The sequence below is a fragment of the Carlito syrichta genome, unplaced genomic scaffold (assembly GCF_000164805.1).
Source record: "Carlito syrichta isolate Samal-C Ts95f unplaced genomic scaffold, Tarsius_syrichta-2.0.1 Scaffold308051, whole genome shotgun sequence".
Taxonomy (NCBI): Eukaryota; Metazoa; Chordata; class Mammalia; order Primates; family Tarsiidae; genus Carlito; species Carlito syrichta.
In genome coordinates, this window is record NW_007252147.1 from 736,046 (window position 1) to 752,856 (window position 16,811).

At 41.9% G+C, this 16,811-nt stretch overlaps 1 protein-coding gene across 1 annotated transcript in view; it reads right to left on the reverse strand.

Moving 5' to 3' along the window:
* The window catches only part of MCOLN2 (mucolipin 2), a 73,905-nt gene extending 57,394 nt beyond the window's left edge, over nucleotides 1-16,511 (reverse strand). Inside the window, exon 1 of the mRNA XM_008064796.1 lies at nucleotides 16,482-16,511. The gene's annotated coding sequence lies outside the window, so the exon portion shown is untranslated. The remainder of the gene's footprint in view (nucleotides 1-16,481) is intronic.
* Between the last annotated feature and the right edge of the window lie 300 nt (nucleotides 16,512-16,811).

A 16,811-nucleotide genomic window follows, 5' to 3' on the forward strand; every position in this document is an offset into this window, starting at 1 on the left:
GAACTACAGGCACACACCACCACACCTGGTTAATTTTTTGATTTATTGTAGAGATGAGGTCTCATCAAGTTGCCTGGACTGGTCTCAAACCCCTGGTCTCAGGCAATCCTCTTGCCTCAGTCTCCCAAAGTGTTGGGATTATAGGCCTGAGTCACCGCGCCCAGCCCCAAAGGTATGTGTTGAATTCTTAGACCCCTGAGAATGAGGCCTACCTATCTACCTACCTACTTACCTACACACACACACACACACACACACACACACACACACACACACACACACACACGTGGCCTCTGTGTGAGAAAAGCTGAACCGAAGGAAGAAGAGGTTGTTTTCTCCAAACAGTAGAGCAAAACACAGAGTGTTCAGTAGAATACTTAGAAAACACCTTGCGAACCATGCCTGCCAGGGACATATCCCTGACTCCCAGGAACTCAGTCCCAGGGAAGCGAGAGAAGTAAAGAGATAAAAGTGTGATAAAGGGAGAGAAGTGAAGAGATAAAAGTATGATAAAATGTGTCAAGAGCTATAGTTGAAGTATGCTTGGAGCACCCTGGAAACACTTCTGCATCCCAATTGTTTCAAGAGGCTTCAAATAAGTCTGGCTGCTGATGGCCTTGGACTACACGGCCACTAAGTGTTCAAGAAATGACAACTGATATTAGTGTTGCCCTAAGAAACATGATTTTAAAGTCTCAGGCAAAAAAAGACAAAAGTTAAAAGCAGCAAATAATGAATGTCAGGATCACTCATTGTGTTACACTATTCATGTTACTGTAACTTTCTGGAATTGTTCTACTTGGCTATTTACAGAGCAATTGTAATACTTCCAGCAATGTGAAAGATAAAAAGAAAAAGAAAAAAAACTAGCATGAAAAATGTTCAAGAGTACATAAGCCAATTGGTGAAATATATGACAGTACTTGTCAAATGTGGTCAACTGATGAAAGAATTATAGAAATAGAAAAAGAAAACATTGATATGAATAATAAAATGCACGATGAGACAGTTGGTGCTTAGGAAGTCTAACTTAAGTTTAAGAGTAACATCTAAATTTGTGAGACTCCAACTCAAAAAAAAAGAATTCTTATATATCAAGGAAAAAGTAAATGTATAGGGTTTACTTTCCTGAGGGTTTTTTTCTTGCCCACCTCTTTCCAAATTGTAGGTTTGCCCAGTTAGATATAGAGTATTAAACAGACACGAATACTCTCACATACAAGCAGACATTTTATTGCTATAACTAAAATAAAACGATTGGGGGGAAAAGGTGCAAAGCGTAGAGACAGAAAAATTTAAATTTAAAAAAAATAAATGGCAATATCATAGGACTAAATGTTTATTCATTTGACACACACTTATCCAAAGCCTTCTGAAGCTGAGCAGCAGGCTGGGTGTTTGGTACAGGAGGTTTAAGCCACAGTCACAACTTCATCAGCAAGAATTGGGACAGAAGAGAGGAGAAAACTGCAATTTCCATCACAAATCATGCAAATCACCAACAGGTTAAGAAAAGGATGGAGAGCTGCTAACCTGTGGTAACACAAGTCACAGGATGTGGAAGTGACCCGTACCGTGAAACCAGTGAAGGAACAGAAATCAATGAAAATACAAACTACACTGACTCATCAACTACAGGGCAGTCACGCAATTGCAAATGCATGAAATAACTAAGAGCAATCATGACTCTGATGAATTATTTATGTTTCACTCAACTATAGGAAATGCATGATCTGGATTTTTATAAGCTTAATCAATGGCACATTTAAAGACCAAAACATCAAAGGAAAAAAGCACAGTATCTTAAGGCAGAAAAACAAGATCTGGACTAGAAAGGAAAGTCACCCATCCAGTGGGCCGAATAAAAGTTAGAGAGGCTGGGATGGAAAAGAAAACAGGACACAGAAAGAAGCCTGAGACTGGTCCTGTGGTGAGTAAACAGGAGACTAGCACATCAAAGCTACTGTCAATTATTAAGAAAACCTACTCTTTCCCCCAGATAATCAGGACTGTGTGATGTTGGCCAAGTTTAAGGCTCTCATATGACCAAGGTCAATTTCAGCTTTATCAAGCCAGTGACTAAAAGAGTCTATAAAAGCCTCAAGTTTTGAAACAAAACAAGTTACTGGTGATTCTTAACCTTATTGGGGTCATAAACTCCTATGAGAACAGAACGAAGGTGCTTGGACTTCGCCCCAGAAAAACGCACATGCCAGTTTCAGTGATAATAGCTTGTCAGCAAATAAGCCAGCCGACCCAGACTGCTATTTCTTATGGCTTATATGATCCTTACCCTACTTGACAAGGGATCTGAAAGGTTTTTTTCCTCTACTGTAGTGGTGTGAAAAGTGGGGTGTTTCAACCCACGGAGTTATGGAAGACCATTCGCTGGCATGGGAGAAGAAAGTGTCAGGGTTTCTAATTGTATTAACCTAGAAAATGGGGAAGTTAAGATGTCCCAAGACTTAATATGTGGATTATGCAGTCTCACACCTGAGGTGCCCTCACTTGGTCAGCACGTCAGATGCCTGTGTTTCACCTGGGCAAGCGATGCATCCTGGGAAAACAAGGCAAGTTCTCCAAATAAGGGGGTTGAGGGTAGTGCCCCCGCCCACTGGTTTTTAGCTGATTCCACCACTTATGGTTTATGCGGGCCCCCTTAGCATTTTGAGAGTGTATTATCCAGTTTTAGTGAAAAGAGCCCTCACAAAATGGGCCAAGGACATAAAGATTTTTGCAAAAAGTAAATTTGTTGTAAAACCATGTAGGCCTAAATCAAGAATCAAGAAAATGGGAGAGATTGCCAGGCACCGTGGCTCATATTTATAATCCAAACATTTTAGGAGGCTGAGGTGGGAGGATTGCTCGAGCCTAGGAGTTGAAGACCAACCTAGGCAACATAGGGAGATGAAAAAAATTAAAATTTTTAAAAATTGTCTGGGCATTATGGTGTCCATCCCAGCTACTTGGGAGACCAAAAAAAATTTTTTTTAATTTTAAAATTATTTGGGCATTATGGTGTATGTCCCAGCTATTCAGGAGGCTCAGGTGGGAGGATGACCTGAACCCAGGAGGTTGAGGCTGCAATGAGCTGTGATCACATCACTGCACTCCAGCCTGGGTAACAGAGTGAGACTCTGGGAAAAAGAGAGAGAGAGAGAGAGAGAGAGAGAGAGAGAGAGCATGCTAACACTCTAAATTTTGTTGGCCATAAATTTTTTTTAAAAAAGGGTAATTAAAACAAATCTAGTCTGAAAAGAAGTTGGGAAAAACCAGTTTTATCAAGAAAACTATTTAAAATATTGGTTAAATCTACTCTTACTAAATAAGGAACATGGCTCTAAGTCAATAGTACCCTAAGATATTAGCTAATGACAATATAAAGTCATAATATAGTGAAGTTGCTATATTTGGCAATTCATTTTAATGTCCTCCTCATCCATCTCATCCCTTAAATGTGCATTGTATCTGTTTTGTAATGTACATGTGGTTCTGCATATGATATGCAAGTGAAAATACATTCAGAGAGGTTGGATGTTCTTTTAACTGATGGGAGTTATACAAAATACTTAGGACTAACTTAGTATTTCAGATCTCCGGCCACACCTGAAATATGCTTGTTTTTCATCACCCCTGCTGATATAACAAACTCCTTCACTTTGAGGAAATTGATGTTTGTTCCCCTGGCTCTAACAAACAGAAAATAAACTTGACGGGCCTTGCTTTCCTGCCAGAACTGTTAAGGTATCAAATGTTGAAGTAGCGGCGTCAGGAAAGAATGTTTGTTTTTTAAATTCTCAACTATTTCTTAACTGTCACAGGGGATAGGACAAAGGAGGCAGGACAAACCAGTTCTCAAATCCATCCTTCTCCCTGTATCCCCATCACAGGGAATGGTACCACCAGCTTCCTAGGCCCCCAAACTGGCAACCTGCATCTGTGCACCTTCGCGGGGTCTGGTCCCACCTGATGTTTCCCCACCATCTTTTTCCTTCCTCCAATCAGGTGCATCATTTAAAATGAATGGTAATGACTCCCATCCCTGAATTCTGTTCCCTGGAGGCAACCAATTTTATCTGGGATTTTTTTTTGTTATTAACTTTAATATTTCTAAATAATACTCATGCCACTTTTTTCTTTTAGATGTGATCAATGTGCATATGTCCTTTGAAAATATAGATTTGTAGCTCTTTTGGGGAGAGAGGGGTCAGAGTCTCACTCTGTCACTCAGGCTGGAGTGCAGTGGCATGATCATGGCCACCACAGTCTCGACCTGCTGGGCTCAGGTGATCCTTCCAAGTTCCTGGGACTACAGGCGCACTACCACGTCTGGCCAATTTATTAATTGATTGATTGTAGAGATGAAGTCTTGACAGGTTGTCCAGGTTAGTCTCAAACTCCTGGACTCAAGCAATCCTCTCACCTCGAACTCCCAAAGTTCTGGGATTATAGACAGGAGCCACTGCACCCTGCCAATTTTTAGCTCTTATATCAGCCCCCCAAACTTAAACATTTCACCTCCCCACTCGGCTTCCCAATAAAGATTTAATAAAATCTTTGGAAAAATGAACGTTCAGTTATGAAGCAAATATGCAAAAACTCTTCAGAGTTGAGTTATTCATATACCGTAACATTATATTCTTCCATGCAAAAAAAAAGTTTCTCTGAAATTAATTGTCTTTTTTCTAATTTGCTTAGTTTTCTACATACCATCCACGGCTTTATCACCAAGCTCTGGCTGAATCTGACAGTACCTTTAAACACGCACAAGCCAGGGATCCAGCAATTCCTCTCTTCCCTGGAGACAGCAGCCTCACCCTCCTGCTCCAGCCTGCACTGGTTACTTTCTGATTGCTATTCAAGGCCATGGCTTTGGGAACCCCTTCATTCCTTCCTAAGTTGGGTTGCCCATTTCCTGGAGCCCACGTCTGTCCCTTTCTTTACGCCCTCATTTTGTGGAGAGTATCCATCCACCACTTCCCCTGAGAAGAAGTCTGAAAAATAAATGTTGAGACTTCCTGTGACAGATTCTACTAGCTGCCTACTCAGCATCCATTCCTCAACTCTTCCTGATTTTGTTGAGGGCAAGAAATGAGTTAATAACAAAGGATACAATGCCTCAGTGCTAGAACGATGTAAGACGCAGAGTTGTGTTTTTCAAACTTGGCTGCATACTGGCTCACCTGAGGAGCTTGAAAAATATTGGTGCCAGGGCAAACCCCTCCCAATGTGGGAGCTTTTCTGTCCTCTCAATAAATCCTGCTTTAAAATATATATATACGTGTGTGTGTGTGTGTGTGTGTGTGTGTGTGTGTGTGTGTGTGTGTGTGTGTGTGTATGCCAACCATCAATAAAAACTTTGAGTACTGAGTTTTTAATAAAATTTCCTGGACAGAAACGTTGCATATGTGTCACTGCATTTTTTTTAATACTGGAGAAAACAGTACACTCAAGTTTGGCCTCACAGGAGAGACAGAGAGCATAAGGGAGACTGTGCATGAATTTCTCCAGACTCAGCCTGTGCCTTTTCCCCTTACTTATTCTATTGTGTATCATTTTACTGTAAGAAATCTTAGATGTGAATACAAAAAAGAAAAATACTGATGCCCACGTAACTCCATAAGTGATTCTGGACTAATTGATGTGGGTGCAGCTTGGAGTTGGGATCTCACTCTGTTGCCCAGGCTGGAGTGCAGTGGCACAACCACGGACCAACCTCCCTGCAGCCTTGACCTCCTGGGCTCAGGCAATCCTTCCACCTCAGCCTCCTGAGTAGTTGGAACTACAGGTGCATGCCACCATGCCCGGCTAATTTTTTGATTTATTGTAGAGACAAGGTCTTGCCAAGTTGTCCTCTTGTCTCTACCACCCAAAGTGCTGGAATTATAGGCGTGAGCCACATGCCCTGCCCAGACACTGAGATTAAGCTCCACCAGGTGATTTTACTGTGCAACAAAGCTTGAGAACCTCCACCTTAGAGGCTGCCTGTTGCTGCCTGCTCATGTTACAAATGAGATAACTAAGGGACCCTGGGATTGCAACTTGCCCCCAACTTTACTGAGTCCAGTGCTCTTTCTTGATCTCTGAAGTAGCATCTTCAAGGAGGAACGGCCTCAGATGGTTAGAAAGGAAAAAAAAATGTTATGTTCAAATACACTCACATTTCTGACATAATTTCTCTCATTAAAAAATGTGTGACATTTTGGCAAACAGCCATCCTAGTCTGTAAACTCAGGAGACTTCTGCATGGTCATATTATCAAAACGAGAAGAAGAAAATAAAAAATAAAACCATCTGTTGGAATGAATCCAGCATTTACCTTCTCAAGGTAGTCTTTGCACCGCAAATTCTCTAGGACACACACTGGGTTTCCACTTCTATTACTCTATTGAGGCTGCTCAGAGGAAGTCACTTCCTGCTGTAGATACCAACAAACACTTCTCGGACTTAGTGGCTGGGCTGCAATTGATACAACTGACCCCTGCCCCCCTGGGACTGCCTCGGGGCATAGTCCAGGGCTCCTCTAATCCCCATCCTCCTTTCTGGAAGAGTTTGCACAATCCTGTGACATATGATTGGACTGCCCTCTTTTTTCTGAGTCAGAGTCTTACTCTGTCGCCCAGGCTGGAGTGCAGTGGCATGCTCACGGCCACCGCAGCCTCAACTTGCTGGGTTCAGACAATCCTTCCACCTCAGCCATCCAAGTAGCTGGAAATACAGGCATGCGCCATCATGCCTGGCTAATTTTTTTTTTTTTTTTTTTTTTGTAGAGATGAGGTCTCGCCAAGTTGCCCAGGCTGGTCTTGAACCCCTGGGCTCAGGCAATCCTCTCGCTTCCGCCTCCCAAAATGCTGGGATTACAGGCATGAGCCACCGAGCCCGGCTTAACTGGACTTTCAAATTCGCATCTCCAGCAAATGTCTCTCTTGAACCAACTCCCTGGTGTAGCAGGTGGAGGCACCTGCTCCTTGACCATCTGCTCAAGGCAGGCATCTACACAGTCATCCAGATGCTTCAGCTGCAAGCCCTCATCCATTCCGTAGTTCACCTTCACTGTACAGTGGAATCACTTGGGGATTTCAAAAATGATTTCAGGCCTGGTTCCCGGCTCTTGACACTCTGATTTAATTGATAGAAAGTGTGAATTGAGCATTGGGATTGGATAAGCTTCTTGGGAGATTCCAAAGTGGAAAGTATGGGAACATTACAGTATGCTTTGAATTCCCATTTTCTTCATGTCTCACAGCCAGTTATCAAATCTTCCTTCAAAACACACCATAGAGTGGTCTCTATTTCCCTGTGTGCACTGCAGCCTTCAAGGTCTAAGCACTGTCATGTCTCACCAGACAACAAACACAGCTTCCCCATTCTTTACAAAGAATTAGTTTTAGTAGTCAGCGGTTTTTTGTTTGTTTGTTTGTTTGTTTTGACTTGGGGTCTCACTCTGCTGCCTAGACTGGAGTGCAGTGGGATGATCATGGCTCACTGCAGCCTCAACCTCCTAGGCTCAGGCGATCCTTTCACCTCAGCCTCCCGAGTAGCTGGGACTATAGGCGCACACCACCACACCTGGCTAATTTTTTTTTTTTTGGTAGAGACAAGCTCTTCCTATGTTGTCCAGGCTGGTCTGGAACTCCTGAGCTCACGCGATTCTCCTGCCTCGGTCTTCCAAAGTGTTAGGATTACAAGGCATCAGCCATGGCTCCCAGCCTCAGGGGATAATTTTTGAAGCACGAGTCAGATATCACTTCCCTGTTGAAACTCATTTAGGGGCTTCCCCAAATCTGCCCTCACCTCAGAGTAAAATCCAATCCTCCTAACATTTCCTACCATTGCCTAAAGACTCCTGCCCATTCTGTCCGATATCTTCTTCCTCTTCCTCCCTACCCCATGGCTTCCTTCCTGGCTGTGGGACAGTTCCCACTCTGTATATTTGACTTGGTGTTTCACCACCCTACCGCTGTTCCCGCAGCTCAGGTGTCTGGTTCCTTCTCATCAACCTTCACCTCTCACCACACACGTCACCTCTTTAGAGAGGGCTTCTTGACCACTCTGTCAAAGATGGCTGTTCCCACTGCTTCTATCGTCACGTTCATTTCCTTCATAATCAAGATCGCAATTCACAAGAGAGCGTCACGAAGGACCAGTCTTGTTTATCACTACACAACCCAGCACACAGCAGAGCATCTAACACATAATAGATGTCCAACAAATAATGGTTGAAAACAGAAGCGAGTCAATGAATGAGATAACCCTGACTCTATGAACTTTTCCTTGGTCCAGCAACATGTTTTAAGATCAAATAATATTTGTGTACTTAACCCTGAATGGTACCCCACAACTTTAAAATTAAAAAAGACCAAATAATAACAAAATTAATAACAATAATAAAAAGTCTAAAATAATAAAAAAAACTAAATTTAAAATGTATTGAAAAGTCTTGCTTAGCCAAGATACATTAGAGGCTTTTAGGTAGTTTAGTTGCCCAATTGACTGATAGAAACCCTATTTTGATTTCATCATCATTCTGGAAGTTTTTCCAAAGAATGAATTTTTCAGTAAGCTGTTACCATGATTATTTGCTATCCATTTGGGAGAAAGAGTCCTCCCTCAAATCAAATGCAAAAACAAAATTTAGGCATATAAAAAAATAAAATTGACAGCAGCATAAGATATTAAAATTTTTAAATAATTTAATATGCCTTAACGTGGCATGTACATGTAACATGCCATGATATCTTTAAATTTTTAATTTTTAAAATTTATTTATTTATATTTCTTTTTCTCCTCCTCCTCCTCTTCCTCCTTGTAATTTTTTATTTTAAAGATGTGGGGCACAATTCAGGGTTAGGTATACAAATGTTCATTTTACAGGTACCCTTGTTGATGAGGTGTATCCCCCCCCATGCCATGATTTAAGATGTACAAAAAAAAATTCAGATGATGCAAAAATGACACAGATTTTAACACAAAAACTTGGGACTTCAAGGCCAGGCATGCTGGCTCATTCCTGTAATCCCAGTATTTTGGGAGGTAAAGGCAAGGCAAGAGGATTGCCTGAGCACAGGGGTTCAAGACCAGCCTGGGCAACTTGGCAAGATCTCATCTCTACAACAAATCAAAAATTTAGCTGGGCATGATGGTGTACGCCTGTAGTTCCAGCTACTTGGAAGACTGAAGCAGAAGGATTGCCTGGGCCCAACAGATGAAGGCTGTGCTGGTTGTGAGCATGCCACTGCACTCCAGCCTGGGCGATAGAGTGAGACTCTGACTCAAAGTAATAATTATATGACTCAAAGTAATAATAAAGACTTCAAAAAGTGAAAAAATTTTAGCATATTTAAACAGGCAAAAGTAAGCTATCTAATATTACCTATAGAGAGGGCCAAACTATTAATAAGAAAAAGGTAATTTAATATAATAATAGGCAAAGGATCTGAAAAAGTCAGGAAACATTTAACAACAACAAAAATTCACTATCAGGTTGGTTAAAATCTATCTTAATTTTTATTTATCAAGAATAAAAAAACATTAAGGGAAATGTTAACTTTGAAGGGCCCTTTGAAGGGTCAGTATCTATAAAAGAATCAAACTTCTATGAATTTTATACTACAAACTTAAAAATAACCAATCAGAAAGGTAGTCCTAAAAATGTTAGTTGCAGGGCTATTTGTAACTTTGTGCTGAGTTAAAGATGTATATGATATATTGTTAAAATTTTTTAAAGTTACAGACTAGATATATTGAGATGCCATTTTAGAAAAATGTCAGCCTTTATATATGGGGAATGCCAAAAAAATGCATGCACATTTTAAGAGATGTTATCTATGTATTACTTTTCAAAGCTGAATTGAATTACAGTATGAATGTGGAGTATGACATTCGCTCAAACGATGGCATTAATCAAATGAATGCTAGCATTATTGTGTGACAGGCAGGACAATATTACAATTTTTTTATTTTTTGAGTTGGAGTCTCACTCCGTCACCCATGCTGGAGTGAAGTGGCATGCGCACGGCCACCCCAGAATCGACCTACTGGACTCAGGTGATTCTTCCACCTCAGCTTTCCAAGTAGCCAGAACTACAAGCGTGTTCTACCACGCCTGTCTAATTTTTGATTTATTATAGAGACAAGGTCTCACCAAGTTGCCCAGGTGGATCTCGAACCCGCAGGCTCAGGCAATCCACTTGCCTTGGCCTCCCAAAGTGCTGGAATGACAGCCTGAGCCACCGTGCCTGGCCAATATTACAATTTTAATAAGTTTTTTCCTTTCTTAAAATATGTAACATTTTTTGGCACTCTCTGTATGTATGTAGATATTTTTTAAAGTCTAGAAGTGCTTGAACCAGCCAAAACAAAAAACAAAAACCCTCCCTTTACATTTTATTAACCTCTTTAAAGTAGTATCATAAGCAATCCAATTTTCATTCATTCAGTTTTCCTAATTTCATTCACTTTTGGTGATTAACACGTGAATTCTGGAGTTATTCGTTAAAATAACTACTAGGTTAACTGTTTCCCCCAAAAAAGAGTCTAGCATGTACCCAGTAGTCAGGTATTTCCCTGCCCTTAGTTTGTCTGTGATGGGAGGGGGAGAGAGAATGGGTGGAGGTAAGTACAGAAACTCAAACTCAACGTTTCTACAAGTAATGACCAAGTTGACCCCGGGATGCATGTCAGAGGCAATTCAGCAGATGGAAGACTTTGGACCAATCCGAATAATTCCCACCTCACGTTTTCATTGCAATTTCTACTGTGAACTAATTCCCTCATGATCTGCTTGTCTCACAAGAGAGTAATTTTAAAAAATAAAAAGTCTAGTTAGCTGAGGCCCTGGGCTCGTTGGGCCCCAATTAAAGGAAATTGAGGGAAGAAAAGACAAAAAGAGACAACTTCGGTTACCTCTCCCACACAGCTCTCAGAACATAAATGACAAGGTCATTCTAATCCTAAAAAGGACCCTGAAGGAAGGCCACAGGGGCTTTCCATTTCCTGTAACACCCACCCCTAAATGATGATCATGATAAACTTTTAGGAATTTCCCTAAAGACAACTGTGGCACCAAGTGCTAGACAATCATCTCTGACCACCACTGAGCTGCCTCAGTCACCAGGGCCGCATGTTTTTGAAGTGCATCTTCTAAACAAGCCACACTCCTTTCAAAAACAGACAGAAGAATCAGCACTCTGAGGCAAGGGTAAAGAAAGGGAAACTCCACTTCTTAGCAACACGGGCAGTTAGAACTGGGGAAGACAGTTGGAGTCACGACATTTCCTGACATTTTTCTTTCTCTAGCATTTTCAGCAAGTGCCCTATTTAACAGGGTGACACAAATGACTCTCCCTAAGTAAAGGAAGCTATAAAGAAATGATGAATGATTTTTCCCTCAAAGCATCGAGTTTACCTTAATTTCGGACAAGTCCACTTAGTGTCATCTTGGTGATTACCTCTAGCAAACCTCTCTAGTTGGGATAGGTCATATGATTTTTTAAAAAAGAATAAAGCCCATCATTTAAAGTGTGGATCTTCTAGAATTATACCACAGACAATTTGCTAGAATCTTCTTCTTCCTGAGTCACCAATTATTGCCTGGCAGATATGTTAGGCTGAAACTTCAGAATGTATTTAAGGGGAGATAACAAAACAATCTTCAAAGGCAAAGAAATGAAGCGGCCCACTCTGAGGAGAAAGAAATATGGATAACATACCCCCATGCAGTCCCTTAGACCAGGGAAAAGGAGGTTAAAATCCAAGTTCGAAATAGAGTGAAAAGCTCAGTCAGAGGCAAGTTCAGAAGAGAGGGTGGGGGGAAAAAAAAGCCCAGATGACTGTCAAAGCAAACAAATAAACAAACACATGGCTTTAGACATTTAATGCCAAACAGAATATTGCAGTCTGATAAAAAAAAATGAAGTCTGGAAATAAATGTATAGGCACACCTCAGAGTTGCTGGTTCTGTTCCAGACCACCACAACAAAGCAAATGCCACGATACTGTAATGGAAGTCACACCAAATTTGGGGTTTCTCAGTGCACATGAAAGTTATGTTTACACTATATTAAAGTCTGTCAGCGTGTAATAGCATTATGTCTAAAAACGCCCATGTACAGATCTTAACTAAAAAAGATTTTTTTGATCAAACAAATGCTAACAGTCATCTGAGTCATCAGTGAGTTGTCATCTTTTAGCTGGTGGAAAGTCCTGTCGATATTTATGGCCGCTGAAGGCCAGGGTGGCTGTGGCAAGCCTTAAAAGAAGACAATGACGTTTGCCATATCAATGGACTCTTCCTTTCATGAATGATTTCTCTGTTGCATGTGATGCTGTTTGATTGCATTTTAACCACGGAGAACTTCTTTCAAAATTGAAAGCCCAGGTCAGGCTCAGTGGCTCAGCCTGTAATCCCAGCACTTTGGGAGGCCGAGGCGAGTGGACTGCCTGAGCCTAAGGGTCCGAGACCAGCCCGAGCAACTTGGCAAGACCTCGTCTCTACAATAAATCAAAAATTTCGCTGGGCATGGTAGCTTGTGCCTGTAGTTCTGGCTACTCGGAAGGCTGAGGCAGAGGGATCGTCAGAGCCCAGCAGGTTGACACTGGGGTGGCCATGAGTGTGCCACTGCACTCCAGCATGGGCGACAGAGTGATACTCCAATTCAGAAAAAAAAGAAAAGATAAACCAAAATCGAAAGCCCTTTCAAAACTGATGCCGTTTTATCAACTATGTTTATGGAGTATTCTAAGTTATTTGTTGTCTTTTCAACAATATTCACAGCACCTTCACCAGGAGTAGATTTTACCTCAAGAAACCACTTTCTTTGCTCCTCCATAAGAAGCAATTCCTCATCCATTCAAGCTTTCTCATGAGATTTCAGTCATTCCATCACATTTCCAGGCTTGTCTTCTAGTTCTAGTTCTTTGACTCTCTCTGCCACCATCTGTAGTTTTTTCCTCCACTGAAGTCTTGAACCTTCCAAAATCATCCATGAAGAATCAACTTCTCCCACACTCCTGTTAGTGTTGACATTTTGGCCTTCTCCCCATGAATCATGAATGTTTTTAATGGCATCTAGAATGGGGAATACTTTCCAAAAAGTGTTCAATTTACTTTGCCCAGATTCATCAGAGGAATCACTACCTACGGCATCTACAGCCTTATAAAACATAATTCTTAAATAATAAGACTTGCAGAATGGATGTGGTATTAGCAGGCAATGAGAACATTAATCCCCTTATAAAACACTCCATCAGAGCTCTTGGGTGACCAGGTACATTGCCAACAGGCAGTAATAGTTGGGAATCTTTATTTCTGAGCAGTAGGTCTCAACTATAAACTTAAAAATATTCAATAAACCATGTTGTAAACAGATGTGTTTTTGTCCTGCGGTTTCAGTCAATTTAGCATCCATCATTTTTAAGTGTCCTAGGATCTTTGGAATGGTAAATGAGCATTGGTTTCCACTTAAAGCTACTGGCTGCATTAGTCCCTCACAAGAGAGTCAGCCTGTCCTAAAAATCAGGAATTGGCTTATCCTCTCTAGCTAGGAAAGTTCTAGATGGCATCTCCTTCCAACAGAAGGCTGTTTTATCTACATTGAAAATCTGTTGCTTAGTGAAGCCACCCTCATCAAGTATCTTAGCTAGATCTTCTGGATAACTTGCTGAAGTTTCTCCATCAACACACTGCTTCACCTTGCACTTTTAGGTTATGGAGATGGCTTCTTTCCTTAGACGTCATGAGCCAAACTCTGCTACCTTCAAACTTTTCTTCTGCAGCTTTCTCACCTCTCTCAGCCTTCAGAATTGAAGAGAGTTAGGGCCTCGCTAGGGATCAGGCTTTCGCTTAAGGGACTGTGGAGGCTGGTTTGTCCTATTCAGACCATTAACTCTCCATATCAACAAAAAGACTGTTTCACTTTCTTATCTCTGGAGTAGCCTTGTTAACATCCTTCAAGAACTTTCCCATTGTATTCATAACTTGGCTAACTGGCATGACAGGCCTAGCTTTCCACCTATTTCAGCTTTCAACATGGCTTCCTCACTGAGCTTAATCATTTCTAGCTTTCGACTTAAAGTGAGAAACCTGCAACCGTTCCTTTCACTTGAATACTTAGAGGTCATCGTAGGTTATTAACTGATCTAATTTCAATATTGCTGTGTCTCAGGGAATAGGAAAGCCCAAGGAGAAGAAGCAAGAGAAGGGAATGGCTGGTCTGTGGAGCAGTCAAAACACACACATTTACTAATTCATTTCACCGTCTTGTGTGGATGCAGTTCATGGCACGCCAAAATGATTACAATAGTAACATCAAAGATCACTGATCAGGCCTGGCACAGTGGCTCACGCCTATAATATCCAGCACTTTGGGAGGCTGAGGTGAGACGATTACCTGAACCCATGGGTTCGAGACCAGCCTGGGCAACTTAGAGAGACCTCATCTCTACAATAAATCAAAAAATTAGCCGGGCATGGTGGCGTGTGCCTGTAGTTCCAGCTACTTGGAAGGCTGAGACAGAAGGATCACCTGAGCCCTGCAGGCCGAGGCTGCGGTGGTTGTGAGTGTGCAACTGTACTCCAGCCTGGGCAACAGAGTGAGACTCCAACTCAAATAAATAAATAAATAAATAAAGATCACTGATCACAGGTCACCATGACAGACATAATAATAATTAAAAGGTTGAGATATTGCAAGAATTACCAAAATGGGAAACAAAGACACAAACCTTCAATTTGTAAGAAACCAAGTATCTACAAAGTGCAATAAAGCAAAGTGAAAGAAATGTCTATACCCTTTTTTAATGAGCCCCTTAACATGTGATATAAGCACTCACTAAAAAGAGATTTAATTCTTCAAAACCGACATATGGAACTTAAACTCTAGTCCTTGGCTAAAGAAAACAGCCCAGCTTTAGGGAAGAGTCTACTTTTAATTTTATGGCCAGGAGAGTTTTCTTTGGCCACTATTTTTACTTTGAAAACTGCGGCCATGAGAAGCTCTCTCTTTTTTCAATAAGAGTAAAAAACTGTCTTATTCTAGGTTTCATTTTGCTGACAGAGGCCTAGCCAAAGAGATCGGCTTGCAAATATGATTATCCCTTACTGTCTTTGCCACTCTGTCCAAAATTTTCTCTCAAGTCTTCTTCCTTGCGTCATTAAAATGATATCTGTTACTTTATTTTTTAATATAACACTTTTGATGTGTTCCTTTTTGAAAGAAAAGAAGATAACTGCCTCAAATACTTTATCAAGATTCACCTTTTTTTAAAGCACAGTAGGTTAAATAAAATTGGCATGATTATGGAGGTCTCTGTAGGGGAATGTTCAGGGAAAGCATGAAAAATGTGCTTGTTTTTAAAGGCTCCTGGCCACAGAACCTGTAATGTTTACAAAAGTTTTGCTAAAGGAGAAGGGTGTGCCTGCAGAAGGTTCATGGCCAAGGGAGTTTGATTCCTCTTACGGTATGAAGAGAAAGCCGAGCTCAGATCCCAAGAGACTTCTGACTCACCAGGAAGAAGCTTTCAGATTTCCCCAAACTCATGGTTTTTTGATTAGCAAATCACAGAGTCGGTGAGCAGTTCCTGAGTGTGAAGCCCACATTACACTTCTAGGGAGAAGGGTCCCTTCTATATCAAATATCAGCATCTGCATCCTGATATCCACAGACAACCTCTCCCACCTCTCTTCCTAACTCCTCTTCCATTCTCCAATGACACACCATCTTCTGTTTCCCACTAGTCCTGTACAACCAGATATGTGTGTGTATGAGAATGCATACTATATATATATATTACATATATATATATAAAATCTGAAAGCTTTCAAAAGTTATTTATGTGCACACCCAAATGTGCATCCTTTAACAACGAAAGCTTGCACCAAAGCTATGTTTCTAATTCACAACTGGTCTTTCAAAGGTCTAAAAAATATATGCCACACTTGCCAGGAATTTACTTAAACACTTCATCCGGGCAGGCACCAGAGATCAAGTAAATTCTCCTCTTGAATTCTGGCTTTCCTTGCTAGCTTCAAGCCCATTTATAATATGAGAGCACCACGCTCTCAATATTGTATTATTATAGCAGGAAGGTCTTGTTACTATTTTAAGGAAGTTTAACAGTACATCACTGTATTCCGTTGGAGAGCAGGGAACGGGAAGCCTGTTTGTACCCACCACCTCGGCTCGACTGTGCTCTGGGTGGCTGGAGCTTTGACCTCGGAGGAGGGGCCCCTTGGCGGCCGAACTGTACACCTTTCATAAAGTCAGAGGAACTGGGGTTAACCACACTATAACCCTCCCACCTGAGGAAAAGGCCTGTTTGTTCCGGAAGGCAAAGCCCGGTCTTATTCGACTAAGGCGAGCAGTTAATGTAAGCACGCCCAGGGCAGCAAGAAAGCGCTAGTGTAGAACAGTAAAGCCAACGACCTTACAGGGGTCTCTCCAGAGTCTGATATCTTAAAAGATGCCGCACAGACGCCTCACCTGGCGGTTAACCCGAAAACACCTGATCCTCCCTCTGGGTTCCCGGTCTGGGGAAAGCGATCAGACTGCCGGGCCATGCCTCCGCCTTCAAAACTTTCCACGGCTCTCGGGATTCGGAGCAGGAAACACCGTTCGCTGCGCACTCATTTCGGCCTCGCCAGGCTGGTTCCCCGAAGTCGGGCCCTTCCAGGCCGGGACCCCCTTCGCTTACCCTTCCAGCCAGCCGCGGGGTGAGCGCGGATCCGGCTAGAGAGCGGACGCGGCGGGCCCGGCTCCGGCGGCCGAGAGGCGGCTCCGTGCGCCCGGCAGGACGCGGCGCGTGGCCAGGCG